At 42.7% G+C, this 20,492-nt stretch overlaps 1 protein-coding gene across 1 annotated transcript in view; it reads left to right on the forward strand.

Moving 5' to 3' along the window:
* Positions 1-18,006: 18,006 nt before the first annotated feature.
* UNC93A (unc-93 homolog A) overlaps positions 18,007-20,492 on the forward strand; it is a 36,618-nt gene continuing 34,132 nt past the window's right edge. Inside the window, exon 1 of the mRNA XM_082217111.1 lies at positions 18,007-18,163. The gene's annotated coding sequence lies outside the window, so the exon portion shown is untranslated. The remainder of the gene's footprint in view (positions 18,164-20,492) is intronic.

Genomic DNA, 20,492 nt, shown 5'->3' on the forward strand with positions numbered 1-20,492 from the left:
GTAGATGTCTTTCTGGAACTCTCTGGCTTTCTCCATAATCCAGCGCATGTTTGCAATTTGGTCTCTGGTTCCTCTGCCTCTTCTAAATCCAGCTTGCACTTCTGGGAGTTCTCGGTCCACATACTGCTTGAGCCTTCCTTGTAGAATTTTAAGCATAACCTTGCTAGCATGTGAAATGAGTGAAATTGTGCGGTAGTTGGAGCATTCTTTGGCACTGCCTTTCTTTGGGATTGGAATGTAGACTGATCTTCTCCAATCCTCTGGCCACTGCTGAGATTTCCAAACTTGCTGGCATATTGAGTGTAGCACCTTAACAGCATCATCTTTTAAAATTTTAAACAGTTCAGCTGGAATACCATCACTTCCACTGGCCTTGTTATTTGCAGTGCTTTCTAAGGCCCATTTGACTTCACTCTCCAGGATGTCTGGCTCAAGGTCAGCAACCACACTACCTGGGGTGTACGAGACATCCATATATTTCTGGTATAATTCCTCTGTGTATTCTTGCCACCTCTTCTTGATGTCTTCTGCTTCAGTTAGATCTTTACCACTTTTGTCCTTTATTATGGTAATCTTTGTACGAAATGTTCCTTTCCGATTTTCTTGAACAGATCTCTGGTTCTTCCCATTCTGTTGCTTTCCTCTATTTCTTTGCATTGCTCGTTTAAGAAGGCCTTCTTGTCTCTCCTTGCTGTTCTTTGGAAATCTGCATTCAATTTCCTGTATCTTTCACTATCTCCCTCGCATTTTGCTTGCCTTCTCTCCTCCGCTATTTGTAAGGCCTCGTTGGACAGCCACTTTGCTTTCTTGCATTTCTTTTTCATTGGGATGGTTTTAGTTGCTGCCTCCTGTATAATGTTGCGAGCCTCCATCCATAGTTCTTCAGGCACTCTGTCCAGCAAATCTAAATCCTTAAACCTGTTCCTCACTTCCACTGTGTATTCATAAGGGATTTGGTTTAGATTGTATCTTACCTGTCCAGTGGTTTTTCCTACTTTCTTCAGTTTAAGCTTGAATTTTGTTATAAGGAGCTGATGATCTGAGCCACAGTCAGCTCCAGGTCTTGTTTTTGCTGACTGTATAGAGCTTCTCCATCTTTGGCTGCAGAGAATATAATCAATCTGATTTCGATGTTGCCCATCTGGGGATGTCCATGTGTAGAGTCGTCTCTTGTGTTGTTGGAAAAGCGTGTTTGTGATGACCAGCTTGTTCTCTTGACAGAACTCTATTAGCCTTTGCCCTGCTTCGTTTTGATCTCCAAGGCCAAACTTGCCAGTTGTTCCTTTTATCTCTTGATTCCCTACTTTAGCATTCCAATCCCCTATAATGAGCAGAACATCCTTCTTTGGTGTCACTTCGATAAGGTTTTGTAAGTCTTCATAGAACTGGTCAATTTCAGTTTCTTCAGCACCAGTAGTTGGTGCATAAACTTGGATTACTGTGATGTTAAAAGGTCTGCCTTGGATTCGTATCGAGATCATTCTATCATTTTTGAGACTGCATCCCAGTACAGCTTTCGCCACTCTTTTGTTGACTATGAGGGCCACTCCATTTCTCTTACGGGTTTCTTGCCCACAGTAGTAGATATGGTAGTCATCTGAACTGAATTCGCCCATTCCCGTCCATTTTAGCTCACTGATGCCCAGGATGTCAATATTTATTCTTGCCATCTCATTTTTGACCACATCCAACTTACCCAGGTTCATGGTTCTTACATTCCAGGTTCCTATGCAATATTTTTCTTTACAGCATTGGACTTTCCTTTCGCTTCCATGCATATCCACAACTGAGCGTCCTTTCGGCTTTGGCCCAGCCGCTTCATCAGCTCTGGATCTACTTGTACTTGTCCTCCGCTCTTCCCCAGTAGCATGTTGGACACCTTCCGACCTGAGGGGCTCATCTTCCAGTGTCATAACTTTTATATGCCTGTTGTCTTTGTCCATGGAGTTTTCTTGGCAGGGATACTGGAGTGGCTTGCCGATTCCTACTCCAGGTGGATCACGTTTGGTCAAAACTCTCCACTATGACCTGTTCATCTTGTGTGCCCTGCTCGGCGTAGTTCATAGCTTCTCTGAGTTCTTCAAGCCCCTTCGCCACGGCAAGGCAGTGATCCATGAAGGGGGTCAACATGAATAGAAGTTATTAATTTTGCAGTTGTTGTATAAGGGATTATTATTATGACCGGAATGTAATTGAAATTAGTAAGATTTTGGAACGCAGAAATAAAGAAAATCATCAAGCCATCAATTCTAGCATGCGGGGTGCTACTTTATATAATTTATATAATTTGGTATTTGAACAATTTGTGAGATGAGCACAGCAAATTCATAGTCGCCTTTGACTGGGTTTAACCGTCCAGGCGTCCTTTAACTTTTTACCTTATTAGTAATAGTATTATAAATCGGTAATGTTATAATGAAGCTATTATTGGATTGTTATTGAAAACTAATAAAAATTATTATAAAAAAAACATGTAGTGAAACATAAAGTCTTCAAATGGTTGTTCTCCTTTAAAAGTAAGAATTCCCTTAAAGGTTTTCCAGTGAGCAAAAATTAACAGTTTAAAGGGTTGTTTATGTTGACAGAAGCACAGTTCAAGGACCGTGGCTGATGAAATCAAGTCTGAAATGAAATCTCTGTTTGGAGGAAGGTGTAATAGTCAATAAATGATCCCGTGACCTGTAAGTATGCACAGGGCTGCTCAGGACTCTCCAGCGACGGTTCAGTAGTTTTGTTTGAATCACTCTGTTTCCACTAAGATTTCCTTTGTCCTTGAAATGACAATCTTCTAGCTAATCCTTTGGAGGCCACATATTCTTTGAATTCATTAGGCATACATATTTTTTGCTCCAAAAGCAAAAAAACAAAACCATTACACTCTTTTCATTTCCTTGAGACAGGGTATGTTAAGTCTCCGTATATTCAATTAGTAATTCTTTGTCATTCTAGTAATCATCTTGGACCGAATGACTCTCTCATAAGAGAAAGCCCACAAATCTGACCATTATCTTAAAAAATTAGAACAGAACTACCTATTTGAGTCTTCATAGCAATAGAATTTACCTGTTTCAAATCACCTGCATCCCACTTATGAAAGTAACTCTGCCTTCATAAATTTAGTAAAGTGAAACATTTCTGTGTCTCTTTCATACATGGAAGAAGCGACCAAAGCATGCCAAAATACTAAGACTTAATTATTGATAGATTAATCAACTGAAATTTGATCGGTGAGGTTGAGTCCTAAAGGCATACATTTCTAAGGTTATTAGTTTTTTATGTTCGTTATGATAAATGGGAAATTAAAATATCAAATATTGTATTTTTTTCTATCATCATTTCAATTTGGTAAATTGTATGCTATATCACAAATCTTTCAGTATTTCAAAAAGTATACTGCTGGTGTAGCAAGTATCTAACAGTGCAAAACTTTTCACTGTGCAGTGCAAAAGTGATCACAAATCCCATTATGCTGGCAGAGCAGCACATCACATGAACGTAAAAGAATCAGGCTGGCAAAACGTCACCTGCACAATAAAAGAAACTTGGTTGTAGTGGGGGCATGCAGAAAAGGGACAGAGATTAGCTGGAATCCAAAATGCAGGGGTGGAAAACCTCTGGCCCACCAGTCTTCCCCATTTGGTTCACCAGTCCATTTCCCCCAAACCATGCCCACCTGACCCACACCTGATGTCGTATAGGTAATGTCACCTGTGGGGCAGGTAGAGATGCAGCTAGACTGGCTGCTCACACAGCTGATTCCTGCAGAAAGCGAGACTGAGTTCCGCACACACCTGCAGGTTTTGGGTGTGTGGTTTTGAGGAACTCTTTAACTTACCTGAAGCCTTCAGGATTGAACACCCTGCACACTTGCTGAAGTGCAGTTACTTTAATCTTGCTTGGTGTGAGTGTATAAGAGACATCCTCACAGGAAACTCTCTCATGCACCAGAACCCTGCAGAAAGCAGGTTTCAAATGTGAGGTGTTTAATCCTACTTGTTCACTATCTCCTACCACATCCATGGGACAATTTTGGCAGGTGGGCAGGACCACCTGCATGTCAGTCACCTGTCATAATTATGAAAATCTGGCCTGCTAGGCCTGAAAGATCCATACCACTGCTTTTCTCCCTCAAGGGTTCATCCCATCTCTTTCCATTATACTTACAAAAGTTGAGGTGTCACTCCAAACAATGTGGCACAGTGAAGCAGAAAGAAGTTCCTTGACTTCAGTGGGAGATAAACAAGTTCATTTGCTGGAGCTCTTGTTTTTAATTGTCAACTGTTCATTCTGTATGTTTTAATCTGCTCTTTTATATGGAGCCCCAACCTTTCTAATGTTGTAGGCTATAATTTTTTTTTGGGGGGGTGCAAATTATAATTTCGTTATTCCCTCTACCTTCAGCTTTTCTCTCTAAAGCATGATCTCTGCTCCCAATTCCATGGTTATTACATTGCCCATATGGCTCACTGGTGCAGTTTGTACCATGTTCTCCTTGTAATCCCTGTTGTTTTCATGCCTAATTTTAAAGAAAAAATGTATAAACTATATTAATAATAAAGCCGGCCTCAGTATTATTATATTATATTACAGTATTTATGTTATGTTATGTTATATTATATTATTATATTACAGTATTTATTTATTTCAGAAGGGTTCTATCAGTGTGTATGTGTGTGAGAGAGAGGGGGGAGAATAGTTTTGCTATGATTTTAGGAGAATGGAAAATAAAGAGAATCCACATTTATGCTTTGTTCTGTGTCATTATGCATTTCCCTAGGGAGCAGGAGGGGAGTCACGGGGTCTTGGCACGCAAGGTTTACATGCTGAGCAGAGTTAGCATCTCTCTTCCTCACCAGACCCCCTTAACCCATGCTATTTCATTTTCAGCAAAGTTATCTAAAGCCGACCTTAGATCCTGGTATAAACAAACCAGTGTAAGCCCCTGTCTCTTATCACAGTCTACGTGTGAGAGCTGCTTTAGCCAGAGGGGCACGTAGACTTCTTTGGAGGGAGAAGTTTCTTCAGTTAATCCTTGCTATCATTTGGAATGTTTTAAACATGTCTGATTTCTAATAGAGGGTGGCCATTAGACATAACAAATGGAAGGCCAGAATCACATCCACCCAAATGCACCACAGACTCTTCTTCTTCTTCTTCTTCTTCTTCTTCTTCTTCTTCTTCTTCTTCTTCTTCTTCTTCTTCTTCCTATTATTATTATTATTATTATTATTATTATTATTATTACAGTTTCAACAAAACAAATTATCAATCCAAATAATCCATTACATTATTTTCCTCCTTTTTGTTCCCTCCATCCCTCCCTCTCCCCCCCCCCCCAAAGACTTCCCTCAGCTCCCCTCTCTGGTTTGTTTACACATTCCTCTTCTCTGCATGTTAAAAATTGTACATATCATTACCTTGTCTATCATATATTTTTGCAAATGACTTTAAAAAAACCAAAATGATTTGGACTCCTTGACAGGTTTTGAATAAACATCCACAAATTTATTAGTAGAGCAGAATAAATGCACCACAGACTCTTAATCCCTATCAAACCAGATGTACCCAAAGAAAACTGTAGAGCTGGAAAAGGCTCAGAAAAGAGTGACCAGACTGCTCAAGAAAAGTTTCCCCCCTTTCCCTGGGCAACTTAAACTTGCCAGGAGCTTTCCATATGTGCTGCGTCAGGAAGATTTTGGGCATCACATGGCAGGACAGCATTTCAAACAAAGATGGGCTCTCCCAAGCTTATTTCAGCAACATCTACACTGTCTTGGTCATGTCCACAGAACGGAAGATGGCAGGATCTCCAAGGACTATGGGGAGCTGGCTTCAGGCACCAGACCTGTTGGCAGACCAACTCTATGTTACAAAGATGTCTGCAAATGTGGGAATCCCTTGCAAACGACTGCAGTGACTGGAGACAGACAGGATATGTATCCAGAGCAGTGACCAGAGGAGGGATGATTGCTGGGAGGAATGCAGAAAAAGGAAATGCCATGGTGCATCTGCAGCAGCAAAACTAGACATCTCCATCTGCCCCAGCTGTATTAAAACATGTCTCTCCTGTATCGGTCTCTCCAGCCACAGCAGGTGCTGTAACTCTCAAACGGTTTGACTTTAACCCTGAAGGTGAACTCTTTCATTGTCTCCAGAGACAGACAGATGCCAGTCATCTCTAACACCAGAGTTACTTTGCTTCTGAATACTGGTTGATGGGAACCACAACTGGGGGGAGAGTGTGCTTGTACTCAGGTGCTACTTGTGGGCTTCCCATAGGCATCTGGTTGACCAGTGTGAGAACATAATGCTGACCTAGATGAACCTTTAGTCTGCTTTAGCAGGGCTGTTCTTATGAAATTATTCAACAGTGGTGCAAATAATTATTATTTATTTGCATATTTATTTATTTATTTATTTCATTTATGAATTGCTTCCCCTGAGGCATTCCAAAGAAATCTGCAATACAACTTCGACTGTTCGTTCTCCTTGCTCGTAGTGAGCATGTTTACTTAGTATTGCCTGTGACTGATGTACTTAGATGGCAGTGAGTAGGACGGTATGGACATTATACATTGAGACAGCATCAACAATAAAAAATAATGTGGCTACTTCTGGCTGCCCTTCTGAATTCTTCTCACCTTCTTTTATGTCTTTGTTTCTCTACCTCAGCCACTCTCTCTAGCCCACATTAGACAAAGAACGTCAAGCAGACCTGTCTCTTTTCCTGCAAAGCAGTGACTCCTTGTGGATGTAGATGCAGAAGCTTTGGTGCACATGTGTGAGCTCTACTGCCCACAAGAGCATCATCTCTTACCTCAATGGAAGGAATAGCCCTCCACACAAAGGGAAACCCATGCATGTGTACCTACTGCACAAAAATGAATGAGAAGTCCTGTTCTGTGTGCAGCGGTATATAGATGGAATTGTTGCTCAGGTTAACAGTGGCTTTGCATGATTCCCTGGCACATCCAGGGTGTCTTTTCCCCCCAGTTACCCATCATGTCTAGTAGCAATTGAGGAGAAAGCAGAGCTATGCTCTTGGGGAGACTCAGATCCATTGTGAGGATGCTGAACTAGATGGATCATTGGCCTGATCCAGCAGGGCTCCTCTTTTCTGTCCACTATTCCCAGCCAGAGACCACTCCAGAAAGGTTGATTATGCTGTGTTTTTCTTGGCCTTCTCCTGGATGCTACTCACCCCTTCCTCCTCCAGGTTCTGTTGGTCTCCTTGCCTGGACAATGGACAATTGTTCAATATTGTCTACACTGACCCGCAACAGCTCTCTAAGGATACCAGACCGGCTTCTCTTCCATTCCTATCTGAAGACCATGGAGATTGAACCCCAAAATTCAACAGCAGGTGCTCTGCTATGGAGCTACAGCCCTTCCTCTAACACATTCTTTTAGGTGTCTCCTCCAATTCACTCCCCACTGCTTCCACATGGCCAGACTGACTTCCATTCCTGGCCTTGAAGAACATCTGAGTGGTGTCGTTCTTGGGTGACTAGCTGCAGCTGATTCCAGGGATTATTGTTGAACAATCCACAGAGCTTCCAAGGATCTCGTATGTCCTTAATCTAAACAGTGTCCATCTTTATTCAATTGCACACTACATGCTGAGTGTACCACAGCAATGTATTGCTTATCTAAAAGCACACTCTTGACTACTCTGAAATTGCTTTTGGCTGGCTAAACAAGTTTTGAATCATCTCATTACAATGCCTCCCTTCTCCTGATAATCTGAGTGGCTCTTCTTTCGCACTTGGCCCAGCTTGAATGAACTGTTCTTGGACATGTTGCAGGGCTCAGAACAGTGCACAAGAGAAGATTAATTTTTGCTTCTCTTTAGCCATTTTTATTTTAGGAAAACAAAATTTAAAAATCCCCAAACAGCAAAACAAAAAGTAAACATAGATGTAGTTACCTCTACAAGTGAAAATGAATTTGAGCCACATTGCATTGGGGCCTTAGTTCTGGATCATATAAAGCAATGATTGTGCATAATGAATAATATTGTGAATATTCTCGTGGGCCATGCAAAAATAACACACGCTCTGTTTAGATTTTTGTTCAGCTTGGTACAGTGGTACCTCGGGTTACAGACGCTTCAGGTTACAGACGCTTCAGGTTACAGACTCCGCTAATCCAGAAAAAGTACCTCGGGTTAAGAACTTTGCTTCAGGATGAGAACAGAAATTGTGCTGCTGTGGCGGGAGGCCCCATTGGCTAAAGTGGTACCTCAGGTTAAGAACAGTTTCAGGTTAAGAACAGACCTCCAGAATGAATTAAGTTCTTAACCCGAGGTACCATTGTACTTGATGGTGGCAGAGGCACCAACTTGAGCAGAAGATTGCAGGGAAGCAATGACATTCACGTGATGCAGGGAGTAGCCAGGGGATGGGGCTGAATGCAGTGGCAGCACAGCTTCAGTGGCTCCTTCTCTGTGGCACTGGCCTCCTCCTCCTGTTGCCACTACTGGCCCAAGCCTGCTGTCCCCCTCCTTCCTCTCCACAGCAGCAGGAGGAAGATGAGCCACCAGCCACTGAAGCTGCACTGTGCTCAGTTGGGGACTCAGCCTCCTCCGCTCCTAATTGTTCTCAGCGTGGGGGGGGCGGGAAGGGACCTGGGCCTCTTAGAGTTGGTGCCTATGGATGGTGGACAATAGGCTTTCTACGTATCAGCTGGTGCAAACTAGGGAAATTTGTTTTAACGCCAGTCTTTATTTGCCAAGAGGTTCCTGGCTCCCAAAAATTATCTTGATGGTTGAGGTGATTAAAATCTACCACACAACACTATACTTTGCCCCACAGCGGCAAATAAGGGGAAATCACAGCTTCAGATAGGACAATTTTAATATGAGGAAACCATGGCTGTGGTTAGCTTTTAAAAAGTGGGAGATCCTGATCATGGATCCCCTGGATCACGGATCCATGCTTTCTACCCAACTGTTCAGCCACTGCATTTATGAATAAGCAATTTATTCAGAACAAACAGCACATCACAAGTCTTAAGCCCCTCTCCTCCTCAAAAAGAAACTGCCCTTATAAAAACTCCACCTGGCCTATAGTTTGGATAAGTAAAAGATACAAAAAATAGGTGTTTTATATATATATATTTTCAAGGTTGATAATGAGTGCCTTTGAACATGTGCTGTATACTCCTTTTACAGCCCCAAGTGGCCCAAAATTAGCCAAGAATTAAGAGAAAGGGTTGTCAGGTCAAAGGACATGACTTTCTAACAAGCACTAGCCTTCGTGCCCCTTAGACATTCATAAGGCACACAGCATTCCTTGCGAGACCTTATCTCTTAGGCAGATGCTAGGGTTTTCTCCCATAGGAGTACAGGAATGCAGGACTAATCTTAGGCAGCTTTAATTGGTTTTAGGAGAATGCAACCTGGCTGAGAGGCAACCAACTCTTTGCGGCTCACTCCTACTCTAGACCAATACTCTTTCAAGAGGAAAAGGAATATACCGTACCTAATGAAGGAGAAAAGGGGGAAGAAGGAAAAGTAACTAAACAGAAGAAGTGGGTGTAGTCAGTTGGTGTGAAAAATCAAACATTAAAAATCCTCATCTGCAGAAAGATAAAAATAGGTAGCGCATAGGAAGCTGCCTTATACGGACTCAGACCATTGCTCCATCTATCTCAGTGTTTTTTGTCTACTCCACACAGACTGCCAGTAGCTCTCTGGGGTTTTAGCTAGAGACACTGGGGATTGAACCTGGGACTGTCTGCATGCAAAGCAGATGCTCTACCACTAAGCTAGAGTTGAGAAAGAGAAATTACCTATTTCAGCTTTCAGGTATATCTCGACTTGGACACAAATGAAAGAGCAAACCAAGCTCTGCAGCCCCTTCAGCAAAGGCTGAACATGTACCTTCTCCAAAGCAGCCAGGTACTGCTTAGTGTAAGTGTAGGAAAACCAGCCCATATAATAAAGCATTATGATACTATATGTGATGGTATCATTGCACCACATTTCCAGTGTTTGCATTTTGTGGTTTTTTTTTCCTGCTTGATAATTGGCTCCAAATATCACTCTGCCTTCCTTGGGCCATCTACTTGCATTGGTTGGGGTGTGAAAAACCAGCCAGCGCCATTTGCAAATATTGGCCCACGGCCAACAAACACAGTTGCACAGTTAGCATCCGTCTGTTCAGCTGCCAAGGCTGCAAAACTCAGATTTGTCTCCATTCCTTTTAATTTTGCAAACAGTGTGTAGTTTGCTGTCAAAGAATAGGAACCTGGCTGGGCCAAATGCTGTCTTGCAGCCTTATGTTTTGATGACATCTGGCGGTCAGCTTGATAGATTATTTCCCAATGCTCTCAAACCACGTTTGCAGGTGGAATTTTGTTTCTCAAAATAACTGCTCATGTAAGGACTTCAGAAGTGTTTGATCAGCAATAGGGCTTTTATTGACTAAAGCTTTCTAACGATGAGGTCTAACACAAAAATGCACTTGTTGTCAGGGGGGATTGCTCTCTTAAGTGAACACACCACAAAGAGGCATGAGTCAGTGCTTGCATTTCCCCAGTCACCATGGACAACTGTCATGGAAACAGATATAACTCTGTAATCTTGCCAAATCCATTCAGCTTTGTCACCAAGGGAAGTGTGTGTTTGAAGAGCGCAGGCATATGTGCTTTGGCCTCTGCTGAATAATGTCTGCCAGCATGAGTGTGGCTTGGGGAAAATGTGTGGCTGTAGACAAAAATAAAATTATAGACATTCATAGAAATCCAACCTCATACCCAGAACCTGGGCTACCCATGAGAGTGGACCTCTGCCCTACTTTACAGAAGAGAGATCTCTTTTTGAAGGGATGTGCTGTTTGATGGATTGTCTGATTGAAAGATAAAAGAGTCCAAAGAAGGGGCTTGGAGAAGCTCTCCATCAGTTGCATACAGATTGAGAAGGCACACAGGTCTCTTGGTCATAGGGCAGGATTCAAGAAATAAGTCCAGTCAGTGGAAGCCCTGCACATGTGATCTCACTAAAAAAAAAAAAAAAAAAAAGCCCAAAGCCTTGGTAAACTTGCAGGTCTGGAGTTCTCACCACTCAGACAATTGGGATGCAAGCTTTTAACACGGCAGAAGTCCTATGTTCATATTTACAAACCATAAGATTGTGGGGAATAGTCATTTTTTGAATAATGCAATATCGGGGGAAATGTAGTGACATATCCCTTAAGACAGTCTTCATTGTTAGATTACTTAAAATTAATGAGAGGCTTCTGGTGAATATAGAAAACTATCTTGAGCATGATTGCATGGATCTGCAAGACTCTGCAGTCAAGAGGTACTCTGACAGATGTTCTGTGTAGAAGCCACACATGAAGAAGTGGCTTCTGATATTTGCTGAAGCAGAGAAAACCAAACTATACACTGCAAAATGTGGCTTGCAGTACGTCATGGTGCCTATTTTATATCCAAGTAATTCCATTTTTCATTTTCACATATATTTAATATGTTGAATATCATTTAAAAGAGAATCTCCCAAAGTTTCATTATCGGGCAACTGTTTTTCAAAACAACATTTTAAACCTGAATAAAACAACCAGAAGCAGGACATGCAAGATGACTCAGAATTTCTTTATCCCCCTCCCCCCATCTTCCATTAAATGCCTCTCCAAGGAAATAGATAATAGCTTAATGACCTTTTGTTGCATTGATAGTTTTGCTTTATCATTTGATAAACTGAGAATAGGAATAAAATCAGATAAGCTAAAGACCAGAAAACTAGTCTCGGCTTTGTGCTATGTTGGTTACAAAAACACTTACTTTTCCCACCTAACCAAATGACAAGATATGTGTGTGTGTCTGTTTGAACTTTATTCTCTTCTTTGAGTTTATTAGTGTTAAGAAAATCTGACAAGATGTTACCTAAAACATTATTTACATGCAACAGTTTTCATGACCAACACATCACAATATGCAACTTACAAAACATATACTGGTATGTGTTGTCATGCACATTTAAACTCCTTTTTAGGAATGTCATAATTTTGTTCCTGATTATTATTATTATTCGTCTTTGGCAATCACTCGTAGCCGAGTAAGATTGTCTTCCATAAACGCGGTTTTAAAGGTGAGTCCGTAAGTGACCATGGAGGCCAATTCTGGATCCACACATCCTTCCAGTGGGGACATAGTTTTCTGGGTGGGTGTTGATCATAATTATAAGGCCTATTATTTGTACAATACCATCAGTGGAGGGCACCTTACAGAGTTTTACAAAAAGAGACAGGCCCCTGCTTTCAAGAAGCTTACAATCTGAAAGGTACTGTATTTTTCCGTGTATAAGACGGTGCTTTTTGCTTTAAAAAAAAGGCAAAAATTGGGTATCGTCTTATACACAGATAGTGAATGCAGAGGGGGCACATGTGATTAATGGCAGCAGCAAGCAAGAGATTGGCAGCGGCAATTGGGCGGGTGATTGGTGGCTGCAGCAAGGCCTGCTGGTGATTGGCTGTGATTGCGGCAATTGGGCAGGTGATTGGCGGCTGCGGCTAGGTGTGCGATCAGCAGTGGCGGGCAGGCAGGCGAGCAATTGACAGAAGTGACCTCCCCCACCCTCCAAAAAAGCTAAACAACTCAATTTCTTGATTTGGGGTTTAAAAAATTAGGGGTCGTCTTATACATGGGGGTGTCTTATACACGGAAAAATATGGTGACTCAAGCAAGAGAATGGTGGACATGTTACTGGCCGTTCCGTAGTTTGCCTGTGTAAAGATTAAAAATAAGACACAGCTGGTTTTTTGTATCATTTAAAGCACCATTCATTGTTTGTTTTGCAATGTTTGGCAGATAGCTGTTCCTAGACATTAAAATTTTGGTTGCATCTTGTGATCCTGTGTCTCCAAACGGAAAAAATGCCATGCCTCCTCATTAGGCTCACTGGGCACTGCCACTCTGGTGCCATGTTATAAACCAAGTTGTTCCATCTAGAGCAGGAAATGCCTCTTAACCTCTAGTTAAAAACCTCCCATCCAAAAACCCAAAATATCCTCAAGTCTCCTGTTAAAAAAGCATTGATTTGACGCATATGACTAACCACATTGCTCTTTAACACAGCTCCTGACACAACACTTGGCAAATCCGTCCCTTTAGGCTCTTCCTAATGCCTTTCACGAGCCTGTTTGGTCTGTCTGCTTAAATGCTTTGGGACACCAAGTAGATGTCCAAAGGCATTTCCCATGCTTTTTGCGCTATTGTGTGCAATACACTTTCAGTGCATATGATCCCTAGTGACTTGAAAAGAAAAAAGAGAAAATTATGTTTTAAATGAGTGCTCAATTTGCTGTTGGCTAATGAAATATCGGTTAACGTATTGCTTTTTTGAAGCTGAAAAAAAATACTCAGATAAAGTAGGTTAGAAGAAAAGGGAAATCTCGTAAAAGGGGACAGGACACAGTCATAATAAACTTTTCTAGACTGTCATTTTACTGTGCCATAAATACAAGTTTTTGGGGGGAGGGTGACTGAGCAAGATGCCTTTTCCGGGCTCCTGCCCCCCTGCCTAGGGGTGTATGCCTTCCCTTACCTCTGCGCTAGTTTCCTGTGTGTTGCTTCCAGGCTGCAGAGGAACTGGCTGTCTTTCCTAGCCCTGCCAATACCTTCTGGGATTGGTGTCCAGGAAGCGCAATGCCCCTTAAAACCTTTGGCTGTATCGTCTGATCAAAGTAAATGTGGGCAGTAAATTATCCACACAGCTACTAACTTAAAAGAATGAGAAAGTGGCACAACTTGCCTCCAGCGAGGAGAGACTATCACATGCATTGAATCAGCTTGCATGAGGATGACATTTCTGAAAGATGGCATTGCACAGATGGGCAAGCATCACAAGCATAACCAACTTGTGGTTTGCTAGATTTCCTTTACTGGGTGGTATCACAGACTGATTAAGTTTTTGAAATCTTGAATTGCTTCTCTAGCTTAGTTCTCCTTACAGTGGTAAGGATAAGTGCTTGTGAAATATTAGACACTGTCTTTAGATGCAAACCTGCACGACCCTAGCAAAATTGCCTGACATTAGCCACATTATATGCTAACCTGTTAACTTTGGGGTTGATTAGTGCTGGGAATATTGAATAGATCATACAATCATAGAGTTGGAAGGGACCCTGAGAGTCATCTAGTGCAATGCAGGCATATGCAGCTGTGCCATATAGGCCTTGCACCTGCAACCTTTGTATTATTGATGGCTGAATGTATGCCTGGCTATAAAAACAAAGCTATGTATAATGAGATGACTAAGCCATTTTTCACCTTCTCACCCCTTGCCTTTTCCTGTAAGACCTATTGCAGTCGTTAAGAGTCGTCAACAAGCTCATCTCAGCTATCTGCCAATCTCCCATTCCCACCACCCTTCTGAGTAATACCCCTCCCCACCTTCTCACTACATAGAAGGATCTGGCAACTTCTGTTTCAGTGTATCTGAAGAAGTGTGCATGCACACGAAAGCTCATACCAAGAACTAACTTAGTTGGTCTTTAAGGTGCTACTGGAAGGAATTATTCTATTTTGACTATGGCAGACCAACACGGCTACCTATCTGTAACTGTAGCCTTTGGTAAAACACATTCATCCTCATGTTTTACCCCAGGCTTCCTCAACCTCGGCCCTCCAGATGTTTTGGCCTACAACTCCCATGATCCCTAGCTAGCAAGACCAGTGATCAGGGATGATGGGAACTGTAGCCTCAAAACATCTGGAGGGCCGAGTTTGCGGAAGCCTGCTTTACCCAGACTATACCAAAGTACACATGTAACTGAACTGAAAATTCTGAGAGAGCATTCCAAGCAGAGGGCTGTTGCAATTTTGATCTTCTGTTATCCTAACTGAATAAAGTGGGTTGTATATCAAGGTGGACTTCTCTTAACTCTGGCATCATGCAATAGTATTCCAGTCTATACTTTCTATTTTATTTACATATATACTCAGGTTATGCTTAGGTAGGGAAAGTATTTGACAGGGTTACACTCTCTCTGAAGAAGCAGGTACACAGCCTGAGGGTACTGCTGCTGTCACCTGAGGCTCAGGTGGCCTCAGTGGCATGGAGTGCCCTCCATCAGCTTCAGCTGGTGACCCAGCTGCACCCCTATATGGACAGGGAATAGCCTAACTTCTGCTAGCTATGCTCTGGTAACCTCTAGGTTACATTATTGCACTGTGCTGTGCTTGAAGCTGCCTCTGAAAACAATTCGGGAACTTCAACTGATGCAGAATTCAGCACTTAGGTTGCTCACCAGGGCAAGATGGTTTGAGCATATTCCCCTGACCCTGACTGCACTGGCTGCCAAGGAGTTTCTGAGCCCAATTCAAAGTGCTGGCTTTGACCTACAAAGCCTTAAACAGCTCATGACTGCAGGGACACTTGAAGGTCTAGTCTCATGGGTCAATGTTTGCTGCAATACAAAGGAAAAATAAGTCACTTGACATCGTTGGGATGTCAAATGATTGACAGGTGGACAGGCCGCAAACACTTGTCAAAGTCCTTGGAGGGAGAGCAATATATAAATTTAATAAGTAATAATAAAAGTCAGCCGCTGAGGTTGGGGGACACCAAATCTGGCCAGGAAAAAAATGTTATGGTTCCTTGACATAAAACTTTAGATTCCAAAGGTTTCTGTCAAGAAACAAGACCACTGTATAATAATTTTGTTCACAAGGAAAGTGTTTTAGGCAATGCGTGTTCTACCCCAGATAAGTGAGCTGATTATCTAAGAGATCGGTAATTAGTTTCTCAGGCCTCTGGCTGAGACATTAGCTGACCTGTCTTGCCTGTAGTTTGTTTATAGAAGAACCAGACAAATGTCGTTTTCTGCTTTGTCTTCAACTGCTTTTTCTTGTCCACACCCTTTGGTATAAGATAAAAGAAGCTGGGAGTCTCTGCAAACTTTGAAGACTAAACTCTTACCATCTTTCATGTTATCCCAGGCAGCCTCCACTTAAGAAAAATGCTGTATTTGAAACACCGCTCTTTGTAATAACAATCTTAAGATGCAGTGTAAGGAACTTAGTCCTTCATGCAAAATTACTGAAATAGCTATTTAGCGACAGTGGTGGGTGGGGTCGGGTGTAAAAGGCAGCGTCAGTCTCTCTCAATTACCCCAGAATACTTTCCCAAAATTGACCTTTACATATTTGTAGGCTTCAAACATTCCTTCCTCCCTTCTTCCAGCAAATTAAATGCTCAAAAGAATGCCAGTCCACACTGACCTGGTTTTATGACTTCTAGAGAAATTTTAAAAAACAACCATCATCTTAAATGTGACATGTGTTCCATGAATAGCAATGTTAGGAGCTGCTTGCAAGTGGGTGTAAGCCTCTTCTATTATTAGGGTTTGTTTGGGATTTTTCCTTTACTACTTTGGATTATTTAAGCAACTGACTTATTTTAAAATGAGGGATATATTTAGTTCAGCTTTGCATGGGACCCTGACCAGAAAAAAATGTAACAGTTTGTTTTTGATAGAACAAGAAAGCTACATGAATCTTGTCAATTGGAAAGTGTGGTTATCATTTTGTTTCAGTTGCTCAGAGGACATATTGTTACATGTCTGGGTCCCAGAGTCGTGGGTGCATGGGCATTAGTAAAATTAATAATTTTTAGTAAAAGTTAGAATGAATCAAAGTTTGGTTAAAACTGTGCCAAATACTGAAACCCATTGATTAAGCTCAGTGCTTTTTTCCTGAGGGGACGCATACCCCTAAACATTTTGTGAATGTTTGTACTTTTGTCCAATTACTGTATTTATTTATTCTGATTTGAACTATAAAATGGTGATTTTCTTGAGTCAAAATGAGAGTAGCCCTAAACATTTTTTTAGAAAAAAGCACTGATTAAGCTTATGCTAACAACGTTGACCAGCTTCCTCATGAGGTAATCACCAATAGTGGTTGAGTGATTTGCCTAACAAAAGAAAGCAGACTGGGCCACTGAGGGATTCAGTGTGAGACAGCTCAATGGGTGAAGCCTCCCTGGGCCCTGGTCTTAGCTAGTAACACAAAAGGCCAGTAGCTTTGGTGTAGGATTACAGTTTGCCTGTGGTAAACAACAGGGGAAAGTGCTATTTTGCATCAGGCTTGGTAAACAGGGGTTGCCAGGGTGACAGTAGGTGATGATATAAACAAAAGGGGGACTTGCGTTTGGAAGAAGTTCTGGGAAGAAGAAGCAGGAAATGGACAGAACTCCATCCAGGCTAGCTAAGATAAGCTGGGGAAGAGACACAGAGATGGTGCCCTGGAATCCATGGCCAAACTTCTAAAGGAAACAAGGCCTTCTTGATATGTGAATGCTCTGAACTTTCTCCACAGTAGGGTCATGTGTAAATAAACCATATTTCATAAAGACACTTCAGTCTCTGCTGTGCCTCATTTTTCCAAAGGAAATATAAACCCTGGGTGAGTACCAAGACCCCTGGAATCTCGCACCACTCAGCAGAGATTGGGGTGGCATGTAACAATATGTTAATTGGGAGGGGAGGGCATCACTATTGTAAAAAATAATAATAAAACCACTGTTTCAAGGGGTGGCTGATGCTCTCGTCTTCTGTTAACAGAGCCATGGGCCAAGGCTATGCACTCCTATAGCAAAGATGTGTGGGTTACAGAGCCCACTAAACTTCTCCTGGTTTTTGTGAGGCAGCCTGCATATCATGGCATCTTCACCCTTGTGTTGGCAAACCCTTAGCAAGCTACTGGGTGGGAAAGGAAGAAAAGGTAAGGTGTATCGGATGCATTACCTTTCTCCCAGAACCAAGCCATTTTGTTCCACGGTCCTTCTTTGATCCTGCAGACATGCGAGAACTGCCTGTGACATATATAGCTCATGAAAGAAGAATGTGGACATTGCAAGTGACACACTCAGTGTTCTTGCTCTTCTCCTTGTGGGTGTGCACCAGGAACTGAGAGTCTCACAAGGTGTTTCCAGCTAAGGAAAAATGCAAAATGAAGTTATGCAATGCGGTTTGCGAGAGACTGGTAGGATGTTCCTGAAGTGGCCTTTTGCTTTGGGGTGACCTAGGAGATGGCAGTGCTGAGCCTCGGAAGAACAGGTGCTGCCAAATCCTGAGAAAGGCAGGCTCTTGAGCCACCATCCTGGGAGGCCTACCATCACGGCTGTGACTGCAGTTAGCGAGAAGGCTTTTCAAAGGTAACTCATGCTAAATACACTGGAATGGGGGAGAAGGAAAGAAAACCCGAGGGTTCTTCCTGCTGTTTAGTGTGTGCGATATATTGCAGGTTCTTCAGGCTCTGCCCTAGGTGGAAATGAGGCTCCACTTACATGGGGTCTGCCACAGAACTATGTCTCCACCTCACTAAAGAGACCCATTGGTTGGTGACAGATCACATGGTGGCATGCAGAAGATCCTGGGTTCAATATCTTGTGCATCCCAAGCTAGAAGGATCAGGAAGCACAGCTAGATAAGATTCCTGCTTTAAACCCTGGAGAGCCATTGCCAGCTGGAATGGGCACTTCTAGGCTAGAGAGCTTTAGGAAGGCTGCAGCTACTGCAGAACAGAATGCTGAAATGGGACATGGGACGGAATAAAGGGAGTGAGGGTTGGATTTCATATGCTGTATGGCTAAACTGGATGGCTTGAGAAGACAAATTCATGGGGGATAAGGCTATCAGTGGCTACTAATTGTGTTAGTTGTACTTTACTTGCACTGTCTGAGTCAGTGAGCCTCTGAGGACCAGGTGCTGGAAATTGATTTTATTTATTTAAATCACTTATGTACAACTTTATACATATATATATTTAAAATCTTCAAAGCAATTTACAACCTAAAGCATGAAATAAAACATTGTAGATGAAAGCCAAATACACAAACATGTCAGAGAGAAAACATATCAGCTTGTGAGATTCTCCAGTGACCCTTGCAGGGTTTGGCTGCACTTATTTTTTAGACACCTCTTTTAAGGGTGCTTCTCAAAGGATATAGGTGGGGGGGGGACCTGACTCCAAAAAGCAGACACAGATCAAACCTAACTGTGCCCAAATCTCCACCTTGCAAACATTTCCATTTTCTCCTGGGGCAGGAAAAACATAGCACCCTTCTTCCTTTTTTTCCAAGGCACACAGGGAAATTGGCACAGCAGCCTGTATGCATCATGAGTGTGGCACAACTCTGGACAAAGTGTTCCAAGAATAAGCACACCAGTAAGGAAACAACCATTCATAATTAGCTCTTGGAGGGGGCGAGAGACGAGTAAATATAAAACCACAGCAACACAGAGATGTAGAGGGTGAAGGAGTGAAGAAGACCGGTTGTGCAACTCACCAATGAGAGCAATCTCTTATCCTGTAGTTGAATGAACGCCAGAATAAGATTATGAATAGAAGATGACATTGTTTTGACACAAGCTTGTGGTTTCTTCTCCTGATACATGTACTGGGGCCATGTGATTGTCATGAGTCACGTAGCCCTTTTCAAAGTAGGTGCTTGCTCTGGGAATGATAGACTTTCATATCAAATGGGTCTCTGCCTTTGATCAAAAAGATTGTCCCTTGGAGCTGTGGCCACTCCAAAGTCACACTGGGTCCACCTAATTGTCTACATGCTTCCACGGTCTTTCAAGAAGGTAAAAAGAAATGAAGACTGAAGTGAGCACTGCTGAAATGAAGATTACTAGATCATAGAATTGTAGAACTCTGGAGTTGGAAGGAATCCAAGAGTCATCTAGACCAGTGTTTCCCAACCTTTTTTGGGCAAAGGCACACTTGTTTGATGAAAAAAATCTCGAGGCACACCACCATTACAGCCCCGTGACGTCAGCGCGCAGCGTCACACCGGGAGGGATGCACGAAAGTGTAAGTTTCAATTTTTTTCCCTCCCCCTTGCCGGGGAACCTCCAAGCTTTGGGGGTGGGGGGGGAGGAGGCAGCAAAGTGAGGCAGGAAGGAGAGCGCGGCTTGGCTGGGTGAGCTTTGGCAGGGGCAGGGAATGAGAGCCGCGAGGCGGGCGCTGCGGACGGAGGCGCTGCCCGCCGAGCTCGCAGGCAGCCAGGCAGGCAGACGGTGAGAGCCCCACGCTGGGCGGCCTCTCCTCGCCGCCGCCGCCCCACCTCTCGCCGCCCGACTCACCCGCCTCCCTCCAGACATCTCGCGGCACACCAGGCAACATCTCGCGGCACACTAGTGTGCCGCGGAACAGTGGTTGAAAAACACTGATCTAGACCAATCCTCCTCTGCAATGCAGGAATGACATTCTGCATGCAGAAATCAGCTGCGCTAGCAAGATGGCAGCATTGGAAACAACCCTAACAGCTGCTGATGCGACCAGTGCGCTCACATAAAGAATGGAAGCGCAACAACAAAATTGTGAAATCTTTCAAATAAGACTATAAAAAGGAAAGCTGGATCTTTGGGGGAATTGGGACACAGTTACGTTCCTATAAAACAAAAATCTAAGTGAAGATGAATTTCCTTGATTTTGGGATCAATAATCTCGATGATTTCTCTCTTTTCCTCTCACTT

Source organism: Podarcis vaucheri, assembly GCF_965113315.1.
Source record: "Podarcis vaucheri genome assembly, chromosome: 3".
Lineage (NCBI taxonomy): Eukaryota > Metazoa > Chordata > Lepidosauria > Squamata > Lacertidae > Podarcis > Podarcis vaucheri.